At 48.6% G+C, this 23,426-nt stretch overlaps 1 protein-coding gene across 6 annotated transcripts in view; it reads right to left on the bottom strand.

The window, feature by feature from the left end:
• The window catches only part of LOC135027842 (uncharacterized), a 1,366,020-nt gene that overhangs the window by 95,075 nt on the left and 1,247,519 nt on the right, over nt 1-23,426 (bottom strand). The gene's annotated exons all lie outside the window — the stretch shown is intronic.

The following is a 23,426-nucleotide window of genomic DNA, read 5'->3' as shown; positions in this document are numbered from 1 at the left end:
GAGGTCACCTTGTTATTACCCTGTCTCAGTTCACGCCTTGTCTCTCTTTAAGACCTGAGGGGGCATCGGAGTTGGGCAGACCTAATCCGCCCTTCAAACGCGGCTGCCATGGGCCCAAGAAACCATAGTCGTTCAGGCGTGAATTGATAACACGGGTAAGACAACGGAGGTGGGGTGCTAGGGGCTATTTCCTTCCCATTTCCCAATACCAGCATTCCGTCTTGGGGCTCAGGACTCACTACATGAGATCTCCCCTGTCCTGAGCATCAGGATCATAACAGTCACATTGTCCGACTGCACATGAATGGCCCGATTTCTCAGAAGATGGGCTGCTTGGAGAAGACCGTTGTAGATGGCTCTAAGTTCCAGAATGTTTATCGGCAGACAGGCTGCCAGACTTGACCACCTTCCTTGGAAGGTTTCCCCTTGAGTGACTGCGCCCTAGCCCCGAAGACTTGCATCCGTGGTTAGAAGGATCCAGTCCTGAATCCCGAACCTGCGGCCCTCCAGAAGGTGAGGTAATTGCAGCCACCAGAGGAGTGAAATCCTGGCCTTTGGCGACAGACGTATTCTCTGGTGCATGTGTAGATGGGATCCCGACCACTTGTCCAGGAGATCCAGTTGGAAGGACCGAGCGTGAAACCTCCCGTACTGCAGAGCCTCGTAAGAGGCCACCATCTTTCCCAGAAGGCGAATGCACTTATGAACCGACACCCGGGTTGGCTTCAGGACATCCCGGACCATCGTTTGAATCACCAACGCTTTTTCCTCTGGAAGAAACACCCTGTGCACTTCCGTGTCGAGGATCATTCCCAGAAAAGACAACCTCCTGGTTGGTTCCAAATGTGATTTTGGAAGATTCAGGATTCAACCATGTTCCCTGAGAAGTTGGGTCGTGAGAGCTATGGACCGTAACAGCTTCTCCTTGGACGATGCCTTTATCAACAGATCGTCCAGATACGGAATTATGTTCACCCCCTGTCTGCGGAGGAGAATCATCATTTCCACCATCACCTTGATGAATACCCTCGGTGCTGTGGAGAGGCCGAATGGTAGGGCCTGGAACTGAAAATGACAGTCCAACAGTGCGAATCGAAGATAAGCTTGATGCGGCAGCCAAATCGCAATGTGGAGGTACGCATCCTTGATATCCAGGGATACCAGGAATTCCCCCTCCTCCAGACCTGATATCACTGCCGTTAGAGACTCCATTTTGAACTTGAACTCCCTCAGAAAGGGGTTTAGTGATTTTAAGTTCAGAATGGGCCTGACTGAACCATCCGGTCTCGGTACCATGAAAAGGTTCGAATAGTAACCTTTGTTTTCCATATGAGGTGGTACTGGCACAATGACCTTCTGGATGGATTCTTGCAGGACAGTCCTGTCTGCCAGCAGAGCTGGCAAGCCCGATTTGAAAAATCGGTGAGGAGGGAGATTTTGAAATATTGGGACACAATATCTTGCACCCAGGGGACCAGGCCGGATGACACCCAGAGGTGACTGAAATGCCTGAGTCTCGCTCCCACCGTCCCCACCTCTGGGGCATGCAGTCCACCGTCATGCGGAGGACTTTGGTGTACCTGAAGTAGGTTTCTGTTCCTGGGAACCTGCAGCCGCAAATTTCTTGGGCTTGGGCTGACCTCCCCGAAAGAAGGTGTTGGACGGCTTGGCCTTTCTGGACTTGGTAGGCCAAAAGGGCTGTGATGTAGTTGAAGAAAAGGGCTTCTTCAGAGCAGGTGTAGCTGAGGGAAGAAAAGGTGACTTACCAGCCGTAGCCGTGGAGATCCAAGCATCTAACGCTTCCCCAAAAAGAGCCTGACCTGTGTAGGGTAGGGTCTCCACACTTCTCCTGGATTCCACGTCGGCAGACCACTGGCGCAACCACAGTCCTCGACGAGCTGATACAGACATGGAAGAAATTCCCGCAGCCATGGAACCCAGGTCTTTCATGGATTGTACCAGAAATCCTGCCGAATCCTGAATGTTACGTAAAAACAATTCAACATCACATTTCTCCATAGTATACAAATCTTCAAGTAACGTGCCTAACCACTTTACTATAGCTTTGGTAATCCAAGCACTGGCAATAGTGGGACGTAATATTGCCCCAGAAGCCGTGTACATGGATTTGAGCGTATTATCAATTTTACGATCAGCCGGCTCTTTCAAGGCGGTAGATCCTGGAACAGGTAAAACCACCTTTTTTGAGAGTCTGGATACTGACGCGTCAACAATAGGCAGGTTTTCCCATTTTTTCCTATCCTCTACCGGGAATTGCCACCAGAATCTTTTTAGGTATCTGGAATTTTTTATCTGGGTTTTCCCAAGCCTTTTCAAAAATAGCATTTAATTCCTTTGACGCAGGGAAGGTTAGCGAGGCTTTCTTATTTTCAGTGAAGTAAGCCTCCTCAACCTGCTCGGGTGTTGTATCAGCAATATTCAACACATCTCTAATAGCCTCTATCATCAACTGCACCACTTTAGCAAGAGATGCTGCCCCCTGGCAACACATCCCCATCACCGTCTGCAGTGTCAGAATCGGTATCCGAGTCATCCTGCATGATCTGCGCAAGAGCACGTTTATGTGAATATACAGCGGGGAGCCCTGGGGTACCAGAACTGGGCCAGACTCCCATAGAGTTCTGTAAAGCCTGAGTTGCAGATTCATTTTGTACAACCCTATTTGAAATCTGAGAAATCACAGATTTGATAGAGGATAACCATTCAGGCTCCATTGCTGGTATCTGTGCTAAACCAGTGCAATCCTGATTACATGGAATGAGATCATCCTGAGAGGACATATCCTCTGCAGCATATGACACAGAGTCCCTGGACATAGCTTAATGGAGACCACAGACACTCCACACACACACACAGGGGAGGACAGACAGAGTTTCACCCCCAAGAATGGAAAGAGACACAGAGATTAGAGCCAACCCACACACAGCACTTTTAATGTAAAAGGGAGACCCCTACTAGCGCTGACTGTGCACCTTAATAGGATACACAGTCTTAATGCAGCCTCCCCCCCCACTTCTACAACCCCCTGGTACCGTGAGAGATAGCTGGAGTTGCTGTGGAGGGACTTGCTCTTCCTGGACAGCGCTGTGCAGGCTTGCTGACCAGTGCAGGGTTCAGGCGCTGGCTCAGGGCGCCCCTCACAGCGCTGCACTAAGTACCACTGAGCCTTCGGAGCGCAGTTAGTACTGCGCTCCCACCCTGTTGCCGCCATCTTCACACTGGCCCCCCACTTGCTAGGGGGGGCGGTGACCCACTCGCCACTGATCTTCTGGCTCTGTAAGGGGGTGGCGGCATGCTGCTGGGGTGAGCGATCCCCTGTGGCGGGGAACGATCTATCCCCTCAGGAGCGCAGTGTCCTGTCAGCGGGGATAGTGGCTCAGACCCCGCAGGGTGGACACTACTCCCCCCCTTAGTCCCACAAAGCAGGGAGGCTTGTTGCCAGCAGCCTCCCTGTAAAATAATAAGAATTTACTTACCGATAATTCTATTTCTCGGAGTCCGTAGTGGATGCTGGGGTTCCTGAAAGGACCATGGGGGATAGCGGCTCCGCAGGAGACAGGGCACAAAAAGTAAAGCTTTAGGATCAGGTGGTGTGCACTGGCTCCTCCCCCTATGACCCTCCTCCAAGCCTCAGTTAGGATACTGTGCCCGGACGAGCGTACACAATAAGGAAGGATTTATGAATCCCGGGTAAGACTCATACCAGCCACACCAATCACACTGTACAACCTGTGATCTGAACCCAGTTAACAGTATGATAACAGCGGAGCCTCTGAAAGATGGCTCACAACAATAATAACCCGATTTTTGTAACTATGTACAAGTATTGCAGATAATCCGCACTTGGGATGGGCGCCCAGCATCCACTACGGACTCCGAGAAATAGAATTATCGGTAAGTAAATTCTTATTTTCTCTATCGTCCTAGTGGATGCTGGGGTTCCTGAAAGGACCATGGGGATTATACCAAAGCTCCCAAACGGGCGGGAGAGTGCGGATGACTCTGCAGCACCGAATCAGAGAACTCCAGGTCCTCCTTAGCCAGGTTATCAAATTTGTAGGATTTTACAAACGTGTTTGCCCCTGACTAAATAGCCGCTCGGCAAAGTTGTAAAGCCGAGACCCCTCGGGCAGCCGCCCAAGATGAGCCCACCTTCCTTGTGGAATGGGCATTTACATATTTTGGCTGTGGCAGGCCTGCCACAGAATGTGCAAGCTGAATTGTATTACACATCCAACTAGCAAAAGTCTGCTTAGAAGCAAGAGCACCCAGTTTGTTGGGTGCATACAGGATAACAGCAAGTAAGTTTTCCTGACTCCAGCCGTCCTGGAACCTATATTTTCAGGGCCCTGACCACATCTAGCAACTTGGAGTCCTCCAAGTCCCTAGTAGGCGCAAGACACCACAATAAGCTGGTTCAGGTGAAACACTGACACCACCTTAGGGAGAGAACTGGGGACGAGTCCGCAGCTCTGCCCTGTCCGAATGGACAAACAGATATGGGCTTTTTTGAGAAAAAAACCACCAATTTGACACTCGCCTGGTCCAGGCCAGGTCCAAGAGCATGTTCACTTTTCATGTGAGATGCTTCAAATCCACAGATTTGACTGGTTTTAAACCAATGTGTTTTGAGGAATCCCAGAACTACGTTGAGATCCCACAGTGCCACTGGAGGCACAAAAGGGGGTTGTATATGCAATACTCCCTTGACAAACTTCTGGACTTCAGGAACTGAAGCCAATTCTTTCTGGAAGAAAAATCGACAGGGCCGAAATTTGAACCTTAATGGACCCCAATTTGAGGCCCATAGACACTCCTGTTTGCAGGAAATGCAGGAATCGACCGAGTTGAAATTTCTTCGTGGGGCCTTCCTGGCCTCACACCACGCAACATATTTTCGCCACATGTGGTGATAATGTTGTGCGGTCACCTCCTTTCTGGCTTTGACCAGGGTAGGAATGACCTCTTCCTGAATGCCTTTTCCCTTAGGATCCGGCGTTCCACCGCCATGCCGTCAAACGCAGCTGCGGTAAGTCTTGGAACAGACATGGTACTTGCTGAAACAAGTCCCTTCTTAGCGGCAGAGGCCATAAGTCCTCTGTGAGCATCTCTTGAAGTTCCGGGTACCAAGTCCTTCTTGGCCAATCCGGAGCCATGAGTATAGTTCTTACTCCTCTACGTCTTATAATTCTCAGTACCTTAGGTATGAAAAGCAGAGGATGGAACACATACACCGACTGGTACACCCACGGTGTTACCAGAACGTCCACAGCTATTGCCTGAGGGTCTCTTAACCTGGCGCAATACCTGTCCCGTTTTTTGTTCAGACGGGACGCCATCATGTCCACCTTTGGTAATTCCCAACGGTTTACAATCATGTGGAAAACTTCCCCATGAAGTTCCCACTCTGCCGGGTGGAGGTCGTGCCTACTGAGGAAGTCTGCTTCCCAGTTTCCATTCCCGGAATGAAACACTGCTGACAGTGCTATCACATGATTTTCCGCCCAGCGAAAAGTCCTTGCAGTTTTTGCCACTGCCCTCCTGCTTCTTGTGCCGCCCTGTCTATTTACGTGGGCGACTGCCGTGATGTTTTATCCCACTGGATCAATACCGGCTGACCTTGAAGCAGAGGTCTTGCTAAGCTTAGAGCATTATAAATTTACCCTTAGCTATATTTATGTGGAGAAAAGTCTCCAGACTTGATCACACTCCCTGGAAATTTTTTCCTTGTGTGACTGCTCCCCAGCCTCTCGGGCTGGCCTCCGTGGTCACCAACATCCAAAACTGAATGCCGAATCTGCGGCCCTCTAGAAGATGAGCACTCTGTAACCACCACAGGAGAGACACCCTTGTCCTTGGATATAGGGTTATCCGCTGATGCATCTGAAGATGCGATCCGGACCATTTGTCCAGCAGATCCCACTGAAAAGTTCTTGCATGAAATCTGCCGACTGGAATTGCTTCGAAGGAAGTCACCATTTTTTTTACCATGGCCCTTGTGCAATGATGCACTGACTAGCTCGGATAACTCCCTGGCTTTCTCTTCCGGGAGAAACACCTTTTTCTGGACTGTGTCCAGAATCATCCCTAAGCACAGGAGACTTGTTGTCGGGATCAGCTGCGATTTTGGAATATTTAGAATCCACCCCTGCTGTTGTAACAGTATCCGAGATAGTGCTACTCCGACCTACAACTGTTCCCTGGACTTTGCCCTTATCAAGAGATCGTCCAAGTAAGGGATAATTAAGACGCCTTTTCTTCGAAGAAGAACCATCATTTCGGCCATTACCTTGGTAAAGACCCGGGGTGCCGTGGACAATCCAAACGGCAGCGTCTGAAACTGATAGTGACAGTTCTGTACCACGAACCTGAGGTACCCTTAGTGATAAGGGCAAATTTGGGACATGGAGGTAAGCATCCCTGATGTCTCGGGACACCATATAGTCCCCTTCTTCCCGGTTCGTTATCACTGCTCTGAGTGACTCCATCTTGATTTGAACCTTTGTAAGTGTTCAAATTTTTTTAGATTTAGAATAGGTCTCACCTAGCCTTCTGGCTTCAGTACCACAATATAGTGTGGAATAATACCCCTTTTCTTGTTGTAGGAGGGGTAATTTAATTATCACCTGCTGGGAATACAGCTCGTGAATTGTTTCCCATACTGCCTCCTTGTCGGAGGGAGACCTTGGTAAAGCAGACTTCAGGAGCCTGCGCAGGGGAAACGTCTCGACATTCCAATCTGTACCCCTGGGATACTACTTGTAGGATCCAGGTGTCCTGTACGGTCTCAGCGTCATGCTGAGAGCTTGTCAGAAGCGGTGGAACGCTTCTGTTCCTGGGAATGGGCTGCCTGCTGCAGTCTTCTTCCCTTTCCTCTATCCCTGGGCAGATATGACTCTTATAGGGACGAAAGGACTGAGGCTGAAAAGACGGTGTCTTTTTCTGCAGAGATGTGACTTAGGGTAAAAAACGGTGGATTTTCCAGCAGTTGCCGTGGCCACCAGGTCCGATGGACCGACCCCAAATAACTCCTCTTCCTTTATACGGCAATACACCTTTGTGCCGTTTGGAATCTGCATCACCTGACCACTGTCGTGTCCATAAACATCTTCTGGCAGATATGGACATCGCACTTACTCTTGATGCCAGAGTGCAAATATCCCTCTGTGCATCTCGCATATATAGAAATGCATCCTTTAAATGCTCTATAGTCAATAAAATACTGTCCCTGTCAAGGGTATCAATATTTTTAGTCAGGGAATCCGACCAAGCCACCCCAGCTCTGCACATCCAGGCTGAGGCGATCGCTGGTCGCAGTATAACACCAGTATGTGTGTATATACTTTTTATGATATTTTCCAGCCTCCTGTCAGCTGGCTCCTTGAGGACGGCCCTATCTATAGACGGTACCGCCACTTGTTCTGATAAGCGTGTGAGCGCCTTATCCACCCTAAGGGGTGTTTCCCAACGCGCCCTAACTTCTGGCGGGAAAGGGTATACCGCCCATATTTTCTATCGGGGTGAAACCCACGCATCATCACACACTTCATTTAATTTATCTGATTCAGGAAAAACTACGGTAGTTTTTTCACATCCCACATAATACCCTCTTTTGTGGTACTTGTAGTATCAGAAATATGTAACACCTCCTTCATTGCCCTTAACGTGTGGCCCTAATAAGGAATACGTTTGTTTATTCACCGTCGACACTGGATTCAGTGTCCCTGTCTGTGTCGACCGACTAAAGTAAACGGGCGTTTTAAAACCCCTGACGGTGTTTTTGAGACGTCTGGACCGGTACTAATTGTTTGTCGGCCGTCTCATGTCGTCAACCGACCTTGCCGCGTGTTGACATTATCACGTAATTCCCTAAATAAGCCATCCATTCCGGTGTCGACTCCCTAGAGAGTGACATCACCATTACAGGCAATTGCTCCGCCTCCTCACCAACATCGTCCTCATACATGTCGACACACACGTACCGACACACAGCACACACACAGGGAATGCTCTGATAGAGGACAGGACCTACTAGCCCTTTGGAGAGACAGAGGGAGAGTTTGCCAGCACACACCAAAAACGCTATAATTATATAGGGACAACCTTATATAAGTGTTTTCCCTTATAGCATCTTTTTTTTTTTATATATTTCTAACGCCAAATTAGTGCCCCCCCTCTCTGTTTTAACCCTGTTTCTGTAGTGCAGTGCAGGGGAGAGCCTGGGAGCCTTCCCTCCAGCCTTTCTGTGAGGGAAAATGGCGCTGTGTGCTGAGGAGATAGGCCCCGCCCCTTTTTCGGCGGCCTCGTCTCCCGCTCTTAACGGATTCTGGCAGGGGTTAAATATCTCCATATAGCCCCCGGAGGCTATATGTGAGGTATTTTTAGCCAAAAATAGGTTTTCATTGCCTCCCAGGGCGCCCCCCTTCCAGCGCCCTGCACCCTCAGTGACTGCCGTGTGAAGTGTGCTGAGAGGAAATGGCGCACAGCTGCAGTGCTGTGCGCTACCTTAAGAAGACTGAGGAGTCTTCATGCCGCCGATTCTGGACCTTCTTCTTGTTTCAGCATCTGCAAGGGGGCCGGCGGCGAGGCTCCGGTGACCATCCAGGCTGTACCTGTGATCGTCCCTCTGGAGCTAATGTCCAGTAGCCAAAGAAGCCAATCCATCCTGCACGCAGGTGAGTTCACTTCTTCTCCCCTAAGTCCCTCGTTGCAGTGATCCTGTTGCCAGCAGGACTCACTGTAAAATAAAAAACCTAAGCTAAACTTTTCTAAGCAGCTCTTTAGGAGAGCCACCTAGATTGCACCCTTCTCGGCCGGGCACAAAAATCTAACTGAGGCTTGGAGGAGGGTCATAGGGGGAGGAGCCAGTGCACACCACCTGATCCTAAAGCTTTACTTTTTGTGCCCTGTCTCCTGCGGAGCCGCTATCCCCCATGGTCCTTTCAGGAACCCCAGCATCCACTAGGACGATAGAGAAAATAAACTCTATAAAAAAAACTTTACTAAAGAAGCTCTGTAGAGCTCCCCAGCTATGACCGGCTCCTCCGGGCACATTTTCTAAACTGAGTCTGGTAGGAGGGGCATAGAGGGAGGAGCCAGCACACACTCTCAAACTATTAAAGTGCCAATGGCTTCTGGTGGACCCGTCTATACCCCATGGTACTAATGTGGATCCCAGCATCCTCTAGGATGTAAGAGAAATATATGATTATTAAAATCACGCCATTACAGGTCAAAGATATAAACTCGCTGCTGCAGTACACCAGAGATGCCATGGATCATATCTGGAATCTTTATAATTATATACATGAATACTGGGATAGTACTGACATTACGCAAATAGTTGTTTTAACTATCTCTAGTCTAATACCCCTTTACCACTGCCTCTAAAACACAGGGTATTGTCGTAATAACCCGGCTCAGTGGAAAAGTGTTTGTCCAGGTCCAGTGACCCGGGACTTGTAAAGTTGGTAAACTGGCTCATCCGACCGGGCTCCCGTGTGAGCCTCAGGAGATTAACGTTAGGGACTCTGCTTCCTACATACAAAATGCTACATTAGTGTTTTCTAGGAAAACAATGTAGCGTAGCATTTCGTATGTAGATACAGCAATGGTCGCACACAGAATATAGTCATGCTGCATTTGATTTTAATCAACAGAGTCTGCTTGTGCGTCATTTTCCTGTCATTTTGTGAATAAAATGCATTTTAATGGCAAAAGTTGCATGAAAAGATGCTCGGCACTTGGTGTGACTTGGTGCACGGTGCATGGTGTGACTAGAAGGACTGTTAAAGGTGCAGGGAGGCTATATGTAAGATGACACATCTCTATGTATACTGTATATATATAATAAGAATTTACTTACCGACAATTCTATTTCTCGTAGTCCGTAGTGGATGCTGGGGACTCCGTCAGGACCATGGGGAATAGCGGCTCCGCAGGAGACAGGGCACAAAATTAAAAGTTTGACCACTAGGTGGTGTGCACTGGCTCCTCCCCCTATGACCCTCCTCCAAGCCTCAGTTAGGATACTGTGCCCGGACGAGCGTACACAATAAGGAAGGATTTTGAATCCCGGGTAAGACTCATACCAGCCACACCAATCACACTGTACAACTTGAGATCTGAACCCAGTTAACAGCATGATAACAGAGGAGCCTCTGAAAAGATGGCTTCCAACAATAATAACCCGATTTTTGTAACAATAACTATGTACAAGTATTGCAGACAATCCGCACTTGGGATGGGCGCCCAGCATCCACTACGGACTACGAGAAATAGAATTATCGGTAAGTAAATTCTTATTTTCTCTGACGTCCTAAGTGGATGCTGGGGACTCCGTCAGGACCATGGGGATTATACCAAAGCTCCCAAACGGGCGGGAGAGTGCGGATGACTCTGCAGCACCGAATGAGAGAACTCCAGGTCCTCCTTAGCCAGGGTATCAAATTTGTAGAATTTTACAAACGTGTTCTCCCCTGACCACGTAGCTGCTCGGCAGCGTTGTAATGCCGAGACCCCTCGGGCAGCCGCCCAAGGTGAGCCCACCTTCCTTGTGGAGTGGGCATTTACAGATTTTGGCTGTGGCAGGCCTGCCACAGAATGCGCAAGTTGAATTGTGCTACAAATCCAACGAGCAATCGTCTGCTTAGACGCAGGAACACCCAGCTTGTTGGGTGCATACAGTATAAACAGCGAGTCAGACTTTCTGACTCCAGCCGTCCTTGAAATATATATATATATATATTTTTAAGGCTCTGACAACGTCGAACAACTTGGAGTCCTCCAAGTCGCTAGAAGCCGCAGGCATCACAATAGGTTGGTTCAGGTGAAACGCTGATACCACCTTAGGGAGAAACTGAGGACGCGTCCGCAGTTCTGCCCTGTCCCAATGGAAAATCAGATATGGCTTTTGTACGAAAAAGCCGCCAATTCTGACACTCTCCTGGCTGAAGCCAGGGCCAGTAGCATGGTCACTTTCCATGTAAGATATTTCAAATCCACCGATTTGAGTGGCTCAAACCAATGGGATTTGAGGAATCCCAAAACTACATTGAGATCCCACAGTGCCACTGGAGGCACAACCGGGGCTGTATATGTAGTACTCCTTTGACAAAAGCTTGGACTTCAGGAACTGAAGCCAATTCTTTCTGGAAGAAAATCGACAGGGCCGAAATTTGAACCTTAATGGACCCCAATTTGAGGCCCATAGACAATCCTGTTTGCAGGAAATGTAGGAATCGACCCAGTTGAAATTCCTCCGTCGGAGCCCTCTCCTTCAGGATCCGGCGTTCAACCGCCATGCCGTCAAACGCAGCCGCGGTAAGTCTAGAGGTAGAGTGCACGGATCCTCCGTGCGCATCTCTTGAAGTTCCGGGTACCAAGTCTTTCTTGGCAAATCCGGAGCCACGAGTATCGTTCTTACTCCCCTTCGCCTTATAATTCTCAGTACCTTGGGTATGAGAGGCAGAGGGGGGAACACATACATTGACTGGTACACCCATGGTGTTACCAACGCGTCCACAGCTATTGCCTGAGGGTCTCTTGACCTGGCGCAATACCTGTCCAGTTTTTTGTTGAGGCGGGACGCCATCATGTCCACCTTTGGTTTTTCCCAACGGTTCACAATCATGTGGAAGACTTCTGGATGAAGTCCCCACTCTCCCGGGTGGTGATCGTGTCTGCTGAGGAAGTCTGCTTCCCAGTTGTCCACTCCCGGAATGAACACTGCTGACAGTGCTATCACATGATTTTCTGCCCATTGAAAAATCCTTGCAGCTTCTGCCATTGCCCTCCTGCTTCTTGTGTCGCCCTGTCTGTTTACGTGGGCGACTGCCGTGGTGTTGCCCTACTGGATCAACACCGGCTGACCCTGAAGCAGAGGTCTTGCCAGGCTTAGAGCATTGTAAATTGCCCTTAGCTCCAGTATATTTATGTGAAGTGAAGTCTCCAGGCTTGACCACACTCCCTGGAAATTTCTTCCCTGTGTGACTGCTCCCCAGCCTCTCAGGCTGGCATTCGTGGTCACCAGGACCCAGTCCTGAATGCCGAATCTGCGGCCCTCCAAAAAGGTGAGCACTCTGCAACCACCACAGAAGAGACCCCCTTGTCCTTGGAGACGGGGCTATCCGCTGATGCATCTGAAGATGCGATCCGGACCATTTGTCCAGCAGATCCCACTGAAAGGTTCTTGCGTGGAATCTGCCGAATGGAATCGCTTCGTAAGAAGCCACCATTTACCCAGGACTCTTGTGCATTGATCCACAGACACTTTTCCTGGTTTTAGGAGGTTCCTGACTAGCTCGGATAACTCCCTGGCTTTCTCCTCCGGGAGAAAAACCTTTTTCTGAACTGTGTCCAGAATCATCCCTAGGAACAGCAGACGTGTCGTCGGGCTCAGCTGGGATTTTGGAAAATTTAGAATCCACCCGTGCTGTTGCAGCACTACTTGGGTTAGTGCTACACCGGCCTCTAACTGTTCTCTGGATCTTGCCCTTATCAGGAGATCGTCCAAGTAAGGGATAATTAATACTCCTTTTCTTCGAAGAAGAATCATCATTTCGGCCATTACCTTGGTAAAGACCCGGGGTGCCGTGGACAATCCAAACGGCAACGTCTGAAACTGATAGTGACAGTTTTGTACCACGAACCTGAGGTACCCTTGGTTTGAAGGGCAAATTGGGACATGGAGGTAAGCATCCTTGATGTCCAAGGACACCATAAAGTCCCCTTCTTCCAGATTCGCTATCACTGCTCTGAGTGATTTCATCTTGAACTTGAACCTTTGTATGTAAGTGTTCAAAAGATTTCAGACTTAGAATAGGTCTCACCGAGCCGTCCGGCTTCGGTACCACAAACAGCGTGGAATAATACCCCTTTCCTTGTTGTAGTAGGGGTACCTTGACTATTACTTGCTGGGAATACAGCTTGTGAATAGCTTCCAACACCGTCTCCCTGTCGGAGGGAGATGTTGGTAAAGCAGACTTCAGGAATCTGTGAGGAAGAGACGTCTCGAATTCCAATCTGTACCCCTGTGATACTACCTGCAGGATCCAGGGGTCGACTTGCGAGTGAGCCCACTGCGCGCTGAAATTCTTGAGACGACCCCCCCACCGGACCGGAGTCCGCTTGTAAGGCCCCAGCGACATGCTGAAGACTTTTCAGAAGCGGGGGAGTGCTTCTGCTCCTGGGAAAGAGCTGCTTGCTGCAGTCTCTTACCCTTTCCTTTGCCTCAGGCAGATATGAATGGCCTTTTGCCCGCTTGTTCTTATGAGAACGAAAGGACTGAGGCTGAAAAGACGGTGTCTTTTTCTGTTGGGAGGTGACCTGAGGTAAAAAAGGTGGATTTTCCGGCTGTTGCCGTGGCCACCAAGTCCGATAGACCGACCCCAAATAATTCCTCCCCTTTATACGGCAAACTTCCATATGCCGCTTGGAATCCGCATCACCTGACCACTGTCGCGTCCATAAACTTCTTCTGGCAGAAATGGACAGCGCACTTACCCTTGATGCCAGAGTGCAAATATCCCTCTATGCATCTCGCATATAAAGAAAATGCATCCTTTAAATGCTCTATAGTCAATAAAATATTGTCGCTATTCAGGGTATCAATATTTCCAGTCAGAGATTCCGACCAAACCCCCCCAGCACTGCACATCCATGCTGGGGCGATTGCTGGTCGCAGTATAACATCAGTATGTGTGTATATACTTTTTAGAGTATTTTCCAGCCTCCTATCAGCTGGATCTTTGAGGGCGGCCGTATCAGGAGACGGTAACGCCACTTGTTTTGATAAGCGTGTGAGCGCCTTATCTACCCTAGAGGGTGCTTCCCAGCGCGCCCTAACCTCTGGCGGGAAAGGGTATAATGCCAATAACTTCTCTGAAATTAGCAACTTCCTATCGGGGGTAACCCACGCTTCATCACACACTTCAATCAATTCATCTGATTCAGGAAAAACTACAGGTAGTTTTTTCACACCCCACATAATACCCATTTTTGTGGTACTTGTAGTATCAGAAATATGTAACGCCTCCTTCATTGCCGTGATTATGTAACGTGTGGCCCTACTGGAAAATACGTTTGTTTCTTCACCGTCGACACTGGAGTCAGTGTCCGTGTCTGTGTCTGTCGACCGACTGAGGTAATGGGCGTTTTAAAGCCACTGACGGTGTTTGAGACGCCTGGACAGGTACTAATTGGTTTGCCGGCCGTCTCATATCGTCAACCGACCTTGTAGCGTGTTGACACTATCACGTAATTCCATAAATAAAGCCATCCATTCCGGTGTCGACTCCCTAGGGAGTGACATCCCATTACAGGCAATTGCTCCGCCTCCACACCAACATCGTCCTCATACCTGTCGACACACACGTACCGACACACAGCACACACACAGGGAATGCTCTGATAGAGGACAGGACCCCACTAGCCCTTTGGGGAGACAGAGGGAGAGTTTGCCAGCACACACCAAAGCGCTATAATTATACAGGGACAACCTTATAGTAAGTGTTTTCCCTTATAGCAGCTTAATAAATAATAATATCGCCAAAAAATGCCCCCCCCCCCCCCCCCTCTCTGTTTTAACCCTGTTTCTGTAGTGCAGTGCAGGGGAGAGCCTGGGAGCCTTCCCACCAGCGGATATGTGTGGGAAAAATGTCGCTGTGTGCTGAGGAGATAGGCCCCGCCCCCTTCACGGCGGGCTCTTCTCCCGTTTTTTTCTGTAATCCTGGCAGGGGTTAAATACATCCATATAGCCCAGGGGCTATATGTGATGTATTTTTAGCCAGTAAAGGTAATTACATTGCTGCCCAGGGCGCCCCCCCCCAGCGCCCTGCACCCTCAGTGACCGCGGTGTGAAGTGTGCTGAGAGCAATGGCGCACAGCTGCAGTGCTGTGCGCTACCTTAAGAAGACTGGGAAGTCTTCAGCCGCCGATATCTGGACCTCTTCTCTCTTCAGCATCTGTAAGGGGGCCGGCGGCGCGGCTCCGGTGACCCATCCAGGCTGTACCTGTGATCGTCCCTCTGGAGCTAGTGTCCAGTAGCCTAAGAAGCCAATCCATCCTGCACGCAGGTGAGTTCGCTTCTTCTCCCCTTAGTCCCGCGTTGCAGTGAGCCTGTTGCCAGCAGGACTCACTGAAAATAAAAAACCTAACAAACTTTTATTCTAAGCAGCTCTTTAGGAGAGCCACCTAGATTGCACCCTTCTCGGCCGGGCACAAAAACCTAACTGAGGCTTGGAGGAGGGTCATAGGGGGAGGAGCCAGTGCACACCACCTAGTGGTCAAACTTTTAATTTTGTGCCCTGTCTCCTGCGGAGCCGCTATTCCCCATGGTCCTGACGGAGTCCCCAGCATCCACTTAGGACGTCAGAGAAATATATATATATATATATATATATATATATATGTATATATACATACAGGGTGTCGCCTGCTAAAGACAGCACTTGGTAGCCATCCCTTTGTTATTTTGGTATTTGTTGGAGGGCTGGTGACCACTGGGTTGGACCCTTGCTGCTGAATCAAATAACGCAGGTTTTAACATATCTTTTTTCTATTGTTTAGCCTTGACTAGAGATTTGCCCTTCTGATATGCAGTCAGCTTGTGTACTCTTTGGTTCTATAAAGTTGACGCTGTACAATAACAATTGCTAAGTTTGAAAACCAAAATAAACATTGATCAAAATAAAAAATCAGTGTCAGTGAATTTCATTACTTTCTAATTATACCCTTGATGGCATTTTGATATAAATTTTAATGGAGTTGGTCATGTTATATTTAGGTAAGAAAATAATTAAATATATAGTTACATATACTGAACAATACATTTTTAACACACCTGATAAATGGGATCTGTCCACTGCAATGCTGATTTTTGCATTAATCTCATTGCTGCTGTATGAGTAATTATTCTTTATACAATTATTGCACATATTGCAGATCAGAATATGCCCATATGTTTAGTGTAAAATAGGTTATAATTATGTACTGCATATGTCCATATGTCCATTCACTAAAACACGTACTCCTACATCCATTTTCAGATCTGACACTTGCACCCCCTCAAGGTGGCCATACACTGCTGCGATTTCTCCTACGAGAGAAATCGCAGCCGATGCTTTTTGAGTAGTCCGGGATATATCGCATGCAGTCCTTTTGCATGTGACACATCGCATGTGATCCCGTTCCCCGCTGTAGAATGCCCGTCCCAAGTCGGATGTCGAACGTGCAGCACGTCCGGCCTCCGACTCCGATGCGCACGGGACCGTTCATCGGATCAGAATGGATGTCAAACACATCTGATTTGGCCAGTCGGCCCGATCCATCGGAATCAGATGAAAACAGGTCCAAATCGGACCTGTGTATGGACCTTTACACTTGGAGTGATGGATTGGGGAGAGTACAGCAAGGTTGTATTTGCATTACTGTACATGGAGGCAGACTCTCACAAGAGGGGTGGTATATTTTGTCAACATTCATCATGTCCACATGAGAAGGTCAACCTGATCATAATGTCGGCATACAGCATGTCAACATGCCTGCCATGTCATCACTGACCAGGTCGACATTAATCATGTCAGCGAGACTGATGAAATGGCATCATGATTAGAATGTCGACAAAATATCCCTGGTGGACTAGCGGTACTTACCAGGTCCAGCGGATCTGGCAGCTCCAGCTATGTTTTCTGGGTCCTGGCGATCATCTGATGGTGACTTCTGGTAGATCTACTGGCTCTTGAAGTAGTGAGTATGCCTAACCCCTAACTCCCACACTAGTGTCTAACCCTACCTATCCCCTCTTGCAGCCTAATCCTAACCTATCGATCCGTGCAGAATGTCGCCATTGCACATGTCGACAGTCAGCACACACCGAGTCAATGTCAACATTTTAACAATGTTGATATAACTGTCAACATGATGTCAACATTTTTACTACATCCCCTCACAGAAATGCAGATATGCCTGTTATTAGCTGTATCATTTGCGAGTACAGTACCTGAGGGTTGGTGCCAGTGCTTAAAGTGGTCCTAGAGAGGTGATGGAACTCCCCCCCCCCCTCCCCCTGTCAGCCATGCAATAAAGGTATTGCGCGTCGCCCCAAAAAATAAGATTTTACACCTACCGGTAAATCTATTTCTCGTAGTCCGTAGAGGATGCTGGGACTCCGTAAGGACCATGGGGAATAGACGGGCTCCGCAGGAGACATGGGCACTTTAAGAAACACTTTAAACTCTGGGTGTGCACTGGCTCCTCCCTCTATGCCCCTCCTCCAGACCTCAGTTAGAGAAACTGTGCCCAGAGGAGATGGACAGTACGAGGAAAGGATTTTTGTTAATCCAAGGGCAAGATTCATACCAGCCACACCAATCACACCGTATAACTTGTGATAAACTACCCAGTTAACAGTATGAACAAACAACATAGTCTCGGTCCAAACCGATGAATTATAATATAACCCTTATGTAAGCAATAACTATATACAAGTCTTGCAGAAGAAGTCCGCACTTGGGACGGGGGCCCAGCATCCTCTACGGACTACGAGAAATAGATTTAGCGGTAAGTGTAAAATCTTATTTTCTCTAACGTCCTAGAGGATGCTGGGACTCCGTAAGGACCATGGGGATTATACCAAAGCTCCCAAACGGGCGGGAGAGTGCGGATGACTCTGCAGCACCGATTGAGCAAACAGGAGGTCCTCCTCAGCCAGGGTATCAAACTTATAGAACTTTGCAAAAGTGTTTGACCCCGACCAAGTAGCAGCTCGGCACAGCTGTAGTGCCGAGACCCCTCGGGCAGCCGCCCAAGACGAGCCCACCTTCCTAGTGGAATGGGCCTTAACCGATTTCGGTAACGGCAATCCTGCCATAGAATGCGCCTGCTGAATCGTGTCACAGATCCAGCGAGCAATAGTCTGCTTTGAAGCAGGGCCGCCAACCTTGTTGGCTGCATACAGGACAAACAGTGCTTCTGTTTTTCTGATCCTAGCCGTTCTGGCCACGTAAATTTTCAAAGCCCTGACCACATCAAGGGACTCGGAATCCTCCAAGTCACGTGTAGCCACAGGCACAACAATAGGTCGGTTCATATGAAAGGATGAGACTACCTTAGGTAGGAATTGAGGACGGGTCCGCAACTCCGCTCTATCCATATGGAAAACCAGATAGGGGCTTTTATGTGATAAAACCGCCAATTCCGAAACTCGCCTAGCCGAAGCCAAGGCTAACAACATGACCACCTTCCAAGTGAGATATTTCAACTCCACTGTTTTAAGTGGTTCAAACCAATGTGACTTAAGGAAACACCACGTTAAGGCCCCAAGGCGCCACCGGAGGTACAAAAGGAGGCTGAATATGCAGTACTCCCTTCACAAAAGTCTGTACTTCAAGTAAAGAGGCCAATTCCTTTTGAAAGAAAATGGATAAGGCCGAAATATGAAGCTTTAATGGAGCCTAATTTTAGGCCCAAATTCACTCCAGTTTGTAGGAAGTGAAGAAAACGGCCTAGATGGAATTCTTCCGTAGGAGCATTCCTGGCCTCACACCAAGAAACATATTTTCGCCATATTCGGTGATAATGTTTAGACCTTCCTAGCCTTTATTAGCGTAGGAATGACCTCATCTGGAATACCTTTTTCCGCTAGGATCCGGCGTTCAACCGCCATGCCGTCAAACGCAGCCGCGGTAAGTCTTGGAACAGACAGGGACCTTGTTGTAACAGGTCCTGCCTTAGAGGAAGAGGCCACGGATCTTCTGTGAGCATTTCTTGCAGATCCGGATACCAGGTCCTTCGTGGCCAATCTGGACAATGAGAATTGTTCTCACTCCTCTTCTTCTTATTATCCTCAACACCTTGGGTATGAGAGGAAGAGGAGGAAACACATATACCGACTGGAACACCCACGGTGTCACTAGGCCGTCCACAGCTACCGCCTGAGGGTCTCTTGACCTGGCGCAATACCTTTGTAGCTTTTTGTTGAGACGGGATGCCATCATGTCTATTTGGGGTAGTCCCCACCGACTTGCAATGTGCGCGAAGACTTCCTGATGAAGTCCCCATTCTCCCGGATGCAGATCGTGTCTGCTGAGGAAGTCTGCTTCCCAGTTGTCCACTCCCGGAATGAACACTGCTGACAGAGCGCTTACATGATTCTCCGCCCAGCGAAGAATTCTGGTGGCTTCCGCCATTGCCACTCTGCTCCTTGTGCCGCCTTGGCGGTTTACATGAGCTACTGCGGTGATGTTGTCTGACTGGATCAGAACTGGTCGATTGCGAAGTAAGATCTCCACTTGACGTAGGGCGTTGTATATGGCCCTTAGTTCCAGGATGTTGATGTGAAGACAAGTCTCTTGACTTGACCAAAGTCCTTGGAAATTTCTTCCCTGTGTGACTGCTCCCCAACCTCGGAGGCTTGCGTCCGTGGTCACCAGGATCCAGTCCTGAATGCCGAACCTGCGGCCTTCCAGGAGGTGAGCACTGTGCAGCCACCACAGGAGAGATATCCTGGCTCTGGGAGACAGGGTGATCCTTTGATGCATTTGTCCAGTAGGTCCCATTGAAAAGTCCTCGCATGGAACCTGCCGAAGGGGATGGCCTCGTACGATGCCACCATCTTCCCCAGGACACGGGTGCAGTGAAGCACTGAAACCTTTTTTGGCTTTAATAGGTTCCTGACCAGAGTTATGAGCTCCTGAGCCTTTTCCATCGGAAGAAAAACCTTTTTCTGTTCTGTGTCCAGAATCAGGCCCAAAAAGGTCAGACGCGTTGTAGGAACCAGCTGGGACTTCGGAATATTGAGAATCCAGCCGTGCTGTTGCAACGTCCTCACTGACAGTGACACGCTGTCCAGTAACTTCTATCGAGATCTCACCTTTATGAGGAGATCGTCCAAGTATGGGATAATTGTGACACCCTGCTTGCGCAGGAGCACCATCATTTCCGCCATTACCTCGGTGAAAATTCTCGGGGCTGTGGAAAGCCCAAACGGCAACGTCTGAAATTGGTAATGACAGTCCTGTACAACAAATCTCAGGAACGCCTGGTGAGGAAGAAAAATCGGAACATGAAGGTAAGCATCCTTTATGTCCAGGGAAACCATCCAATCCCCCCCCCCCCCTCCAGGTCGGCGATAACCGCTCTGAGCGATTCCATCTTGAACTTGAACTTTTTCAAGTACAGGTTCAGGGATTTCAGATTCAAAATGGGTCTGACCGAACCGTCCGGTTTCGGAACCACAAACAGGGTTGAGTAATACCCCTTTCCTTGCTGGAGAAGAGGAACCTTGACTATCACCTGTTGCAGGTACAATTTGTGAATTGCAGTTAACACTAACTCCCTTTCTGACGGAGAAGCTGGCAGAGCCGATTTGAAAAACCGGCGAGGAGGCATCTCTTCGAATTCCAGCCTGTATCCCTGAGAAACAAACTCTATTGCCCAGGGATCCACCTGTGAGTGAACCCAGACGTGGCTGAAAAATCGAAGACGTGCGCCCACTTGATCTGTCCCCCCCAGGGAAGCCCCAGCGTCATGCGGTGGATTTTGCAGACGTAGGGGGGCACTTCTGCTCCTGGGAGCTAGCTGTGTGCAGCTTTTTTCCCTTGCCTTTACCTCTGGCAAGAAAGGACGATCCCCGTACCTTTTTGCTTTTATTTGAACGAAAGGACTGCATTTGGTAATGAGGTGCCTTCTTAGTATGTTGTGGGGGAACATAAGATAAAAAATTAGATTTACCAGCCGTAGCAGTAGAGACAAGGTCCGAGAGGCCTTCTCCAAACAACTCTTCCCCCTTGTAAGGCAACGACTCCATATGCCGCTTTGAGTCGGCATCCCCCGTCCACTGTCGGGTCCACAAGAGTCGCCTAGCAGAAATAGACATAGCATTTATTCTGGAGCTTAGTAAACAAATGTCTCTTTGAGCATCCCTCATATATAACGCAGCATCCTTGATATGCTCTAGGGTCATTAGAATGGTATCCTTATCTAGGTTCTCAATCTCCGTAGACAAGGAATCTGTCCATGCCGCGACAGCACTACAAACCCAGGCCGATGCCATAGCCGGCCTAACAATAGTACCAGAATGTGTGTAAATGTACTTCATGGTAACTTCCTGCTTACGATCCGCAGGATCCTTGAGGGTAGCAGTATCCTGGGAAGGCAGTGCCACCTTCTTGGATAAGCGTGTCAACGCCTTGTCTACTTTAGGCGAAGATTCCCATCGTATCCTGTCCTTTTGTGGGAAGGGATACGTCATAAGAATCCTTTTGGGAACTTGTAGTTTCCTGTCTGGAGATTCCCAAGCCTTTTCGCACAATTCGCTTAGCTCAAATGAGGACGGAAAGGTGATCTCAGGATTTTTCTCTTTATACATGTGTACCCTCGTGTCAGGGACAGGGGGTTCCTCAGTAATATGCAAAACCTCTTTAATAGCAATGATCATGTAACGAATACCTTTAGCCACTTTTGGCTGTAATTTTGCATCCTCGTAGTCGACACTGGAATCTGAATCCGTGTCGGTATCTGTGTCAGTGATCTGGGATAATGTGCGTTTCTGAGACCCAGAAGGTCCCGGTGCCACTGGGACAGGCATGGTCTGACTACCTGACTGATCCCTAGCCTCAGTCTTGTCTAATCTCTTATGCAATAAATTTACATTAGCATTCAAGACATTCCACATATCCATCCAGTCCGGTGTCGGCGTTGCCGACGGCGACCTGACAATCATGCACTCCCCCTCCTCCTTAGGCGAGCCTTCATCGTCAAACATGTTGACACACGCGTACCGACACACTCCACACACACAGGGAAACTCTTTTCTGAAGACAGGTTCCCCTTTAGGCCCTTTGGAGAGACGGAGAGAAAGTATGCCAGCACACACCCCAGCGCTATATGACCCCGGAGAAAAACACAGAATGTTTACCCAGTAGCGCTGCTGTAATGTATAATCGCCAATTATGTGCTCCCCCTCTACTTTAAAACCCTCTTTCACCGTGTGTCAAGCAGGGGAGAGTCCGGGGAGCTTCCTCTCAGCGGTGCTGTGGAGAGAAAATGGCGCTGGTGAGTGCTGAGGGAGAAGCCCCGGCCCCGGCCCCTCGGCGGCGGGCTTCTGTCCCGCTCAAACTTAATAAAATATGGCGGGGGCTCTTTTATATACATGTACAGTGCCCACCTGTACATGTATATAGTCATTTGCCATAGGAGAGGTATTCTATTGCTGCCCAGGGCGCCCCCCCTGCGCCCTGCACCCTTACAGTGACCGGAGTGTGTGAGGTGTATGGGAGCAATGACGCACAGCTGCAGTGCTTTGCGTTACCTCAAGCTCCCGAGGGCTTCTGCCGCCTCAGTAGTCTTCTTTCTTCGTTTCTTCCGGCTCTGTGAGGAGAACGGCGGCGCGGCTCTGGGATGACACACAATGGTCAATATTATGTCCAAACCATGGGCTTTGCTATGGGGTCAAACGTGGCCCCTTCTTTTGCAAACGTATACATGTTCCAACAAGAACAAATTCTTTTCCGATCCAGAGGTTACACAATTTATTTCATTATATACAAGATATATTGATGATCTCCTTATCGTGTGGACGGGTCCGTTATCAACTTTAACTTCATTGATTTCTAAAATCAATAACATGGACAATCCTATTAAATTCACGTATCAATTAAGTTCCTTGAGTATCAATTACTTAGATGTTACTATAGGCATCCATCAAGGTAAACTCACAACAACTTTATACACCAAAACTACGGACCGCAACACCATGCTATTACACAGCAGTTGTCATCCACCTGCCCTAATCAAAGGGTTGCCATGATCACAAATGATTAGGGCAGCACGTATTTCAAGTAACCCAGAAGATCTGGAACAAGCATTGTCCCATATGGTAGAAAAATTTGCCTCTAGAGGATACCATTACAGAGAGTTATTAAAGATGAAAAGCTCAGTGTTGACCATTCCACGTGAACAACTGCAACAACCTATACAGAAAAAGAAAAAGGATGAAAAAATCAAAATACCCTTTGTGACAACATTCAACACAGCTAGTGCAGTGATTCCACAAGCAACTAAGGCCCTTTGGCCAATCATTAAGGGTGACAAATATTTACCTGTATTCAAAAACACCAGTATCATGCCTAGTTACAAAAGAGGCTGTAGCATCAGAGATCGATTAGTGAAAACTAACATCACCTCACAAATTAATGAAACATCACTATTTGCCACCATCAAAAGACCGGGATGCTATAGGTGCATATCTTGCACCACGTGCAAATATATGGACCCAGGACATTTCTTTGTCAATCAACAAACAGGACACAAATATAAAATAAAACATGTAGTGACCTGCACTACATCGTACATTGTGTATACCATTACATGCCCCTGTGGCTTTACTTACGTGGGACAGACTATAC

The sequence above is a fragment of the Pseudophryne corroboree genome, chromosome 2 (genome assembly GCF_028390025.1).
Source record: "Pseudophryne corroboree isolate aPseCor3 chromosome 2, aPseCor3.hap2, whole genome shotgun sequence".
In the NCBI taxonomy this organism is placed as follows: Eukaryota; Metazoa; Chordata; class Amphibia; order Anura; family Myobatrachidae; genus Pseudophryne; species Pseudophryne corroboree.
Note: the sequence above shows the minus strand (reverse complement) of the source record. Positions and strands in the feature narration are given on the sequence as shown.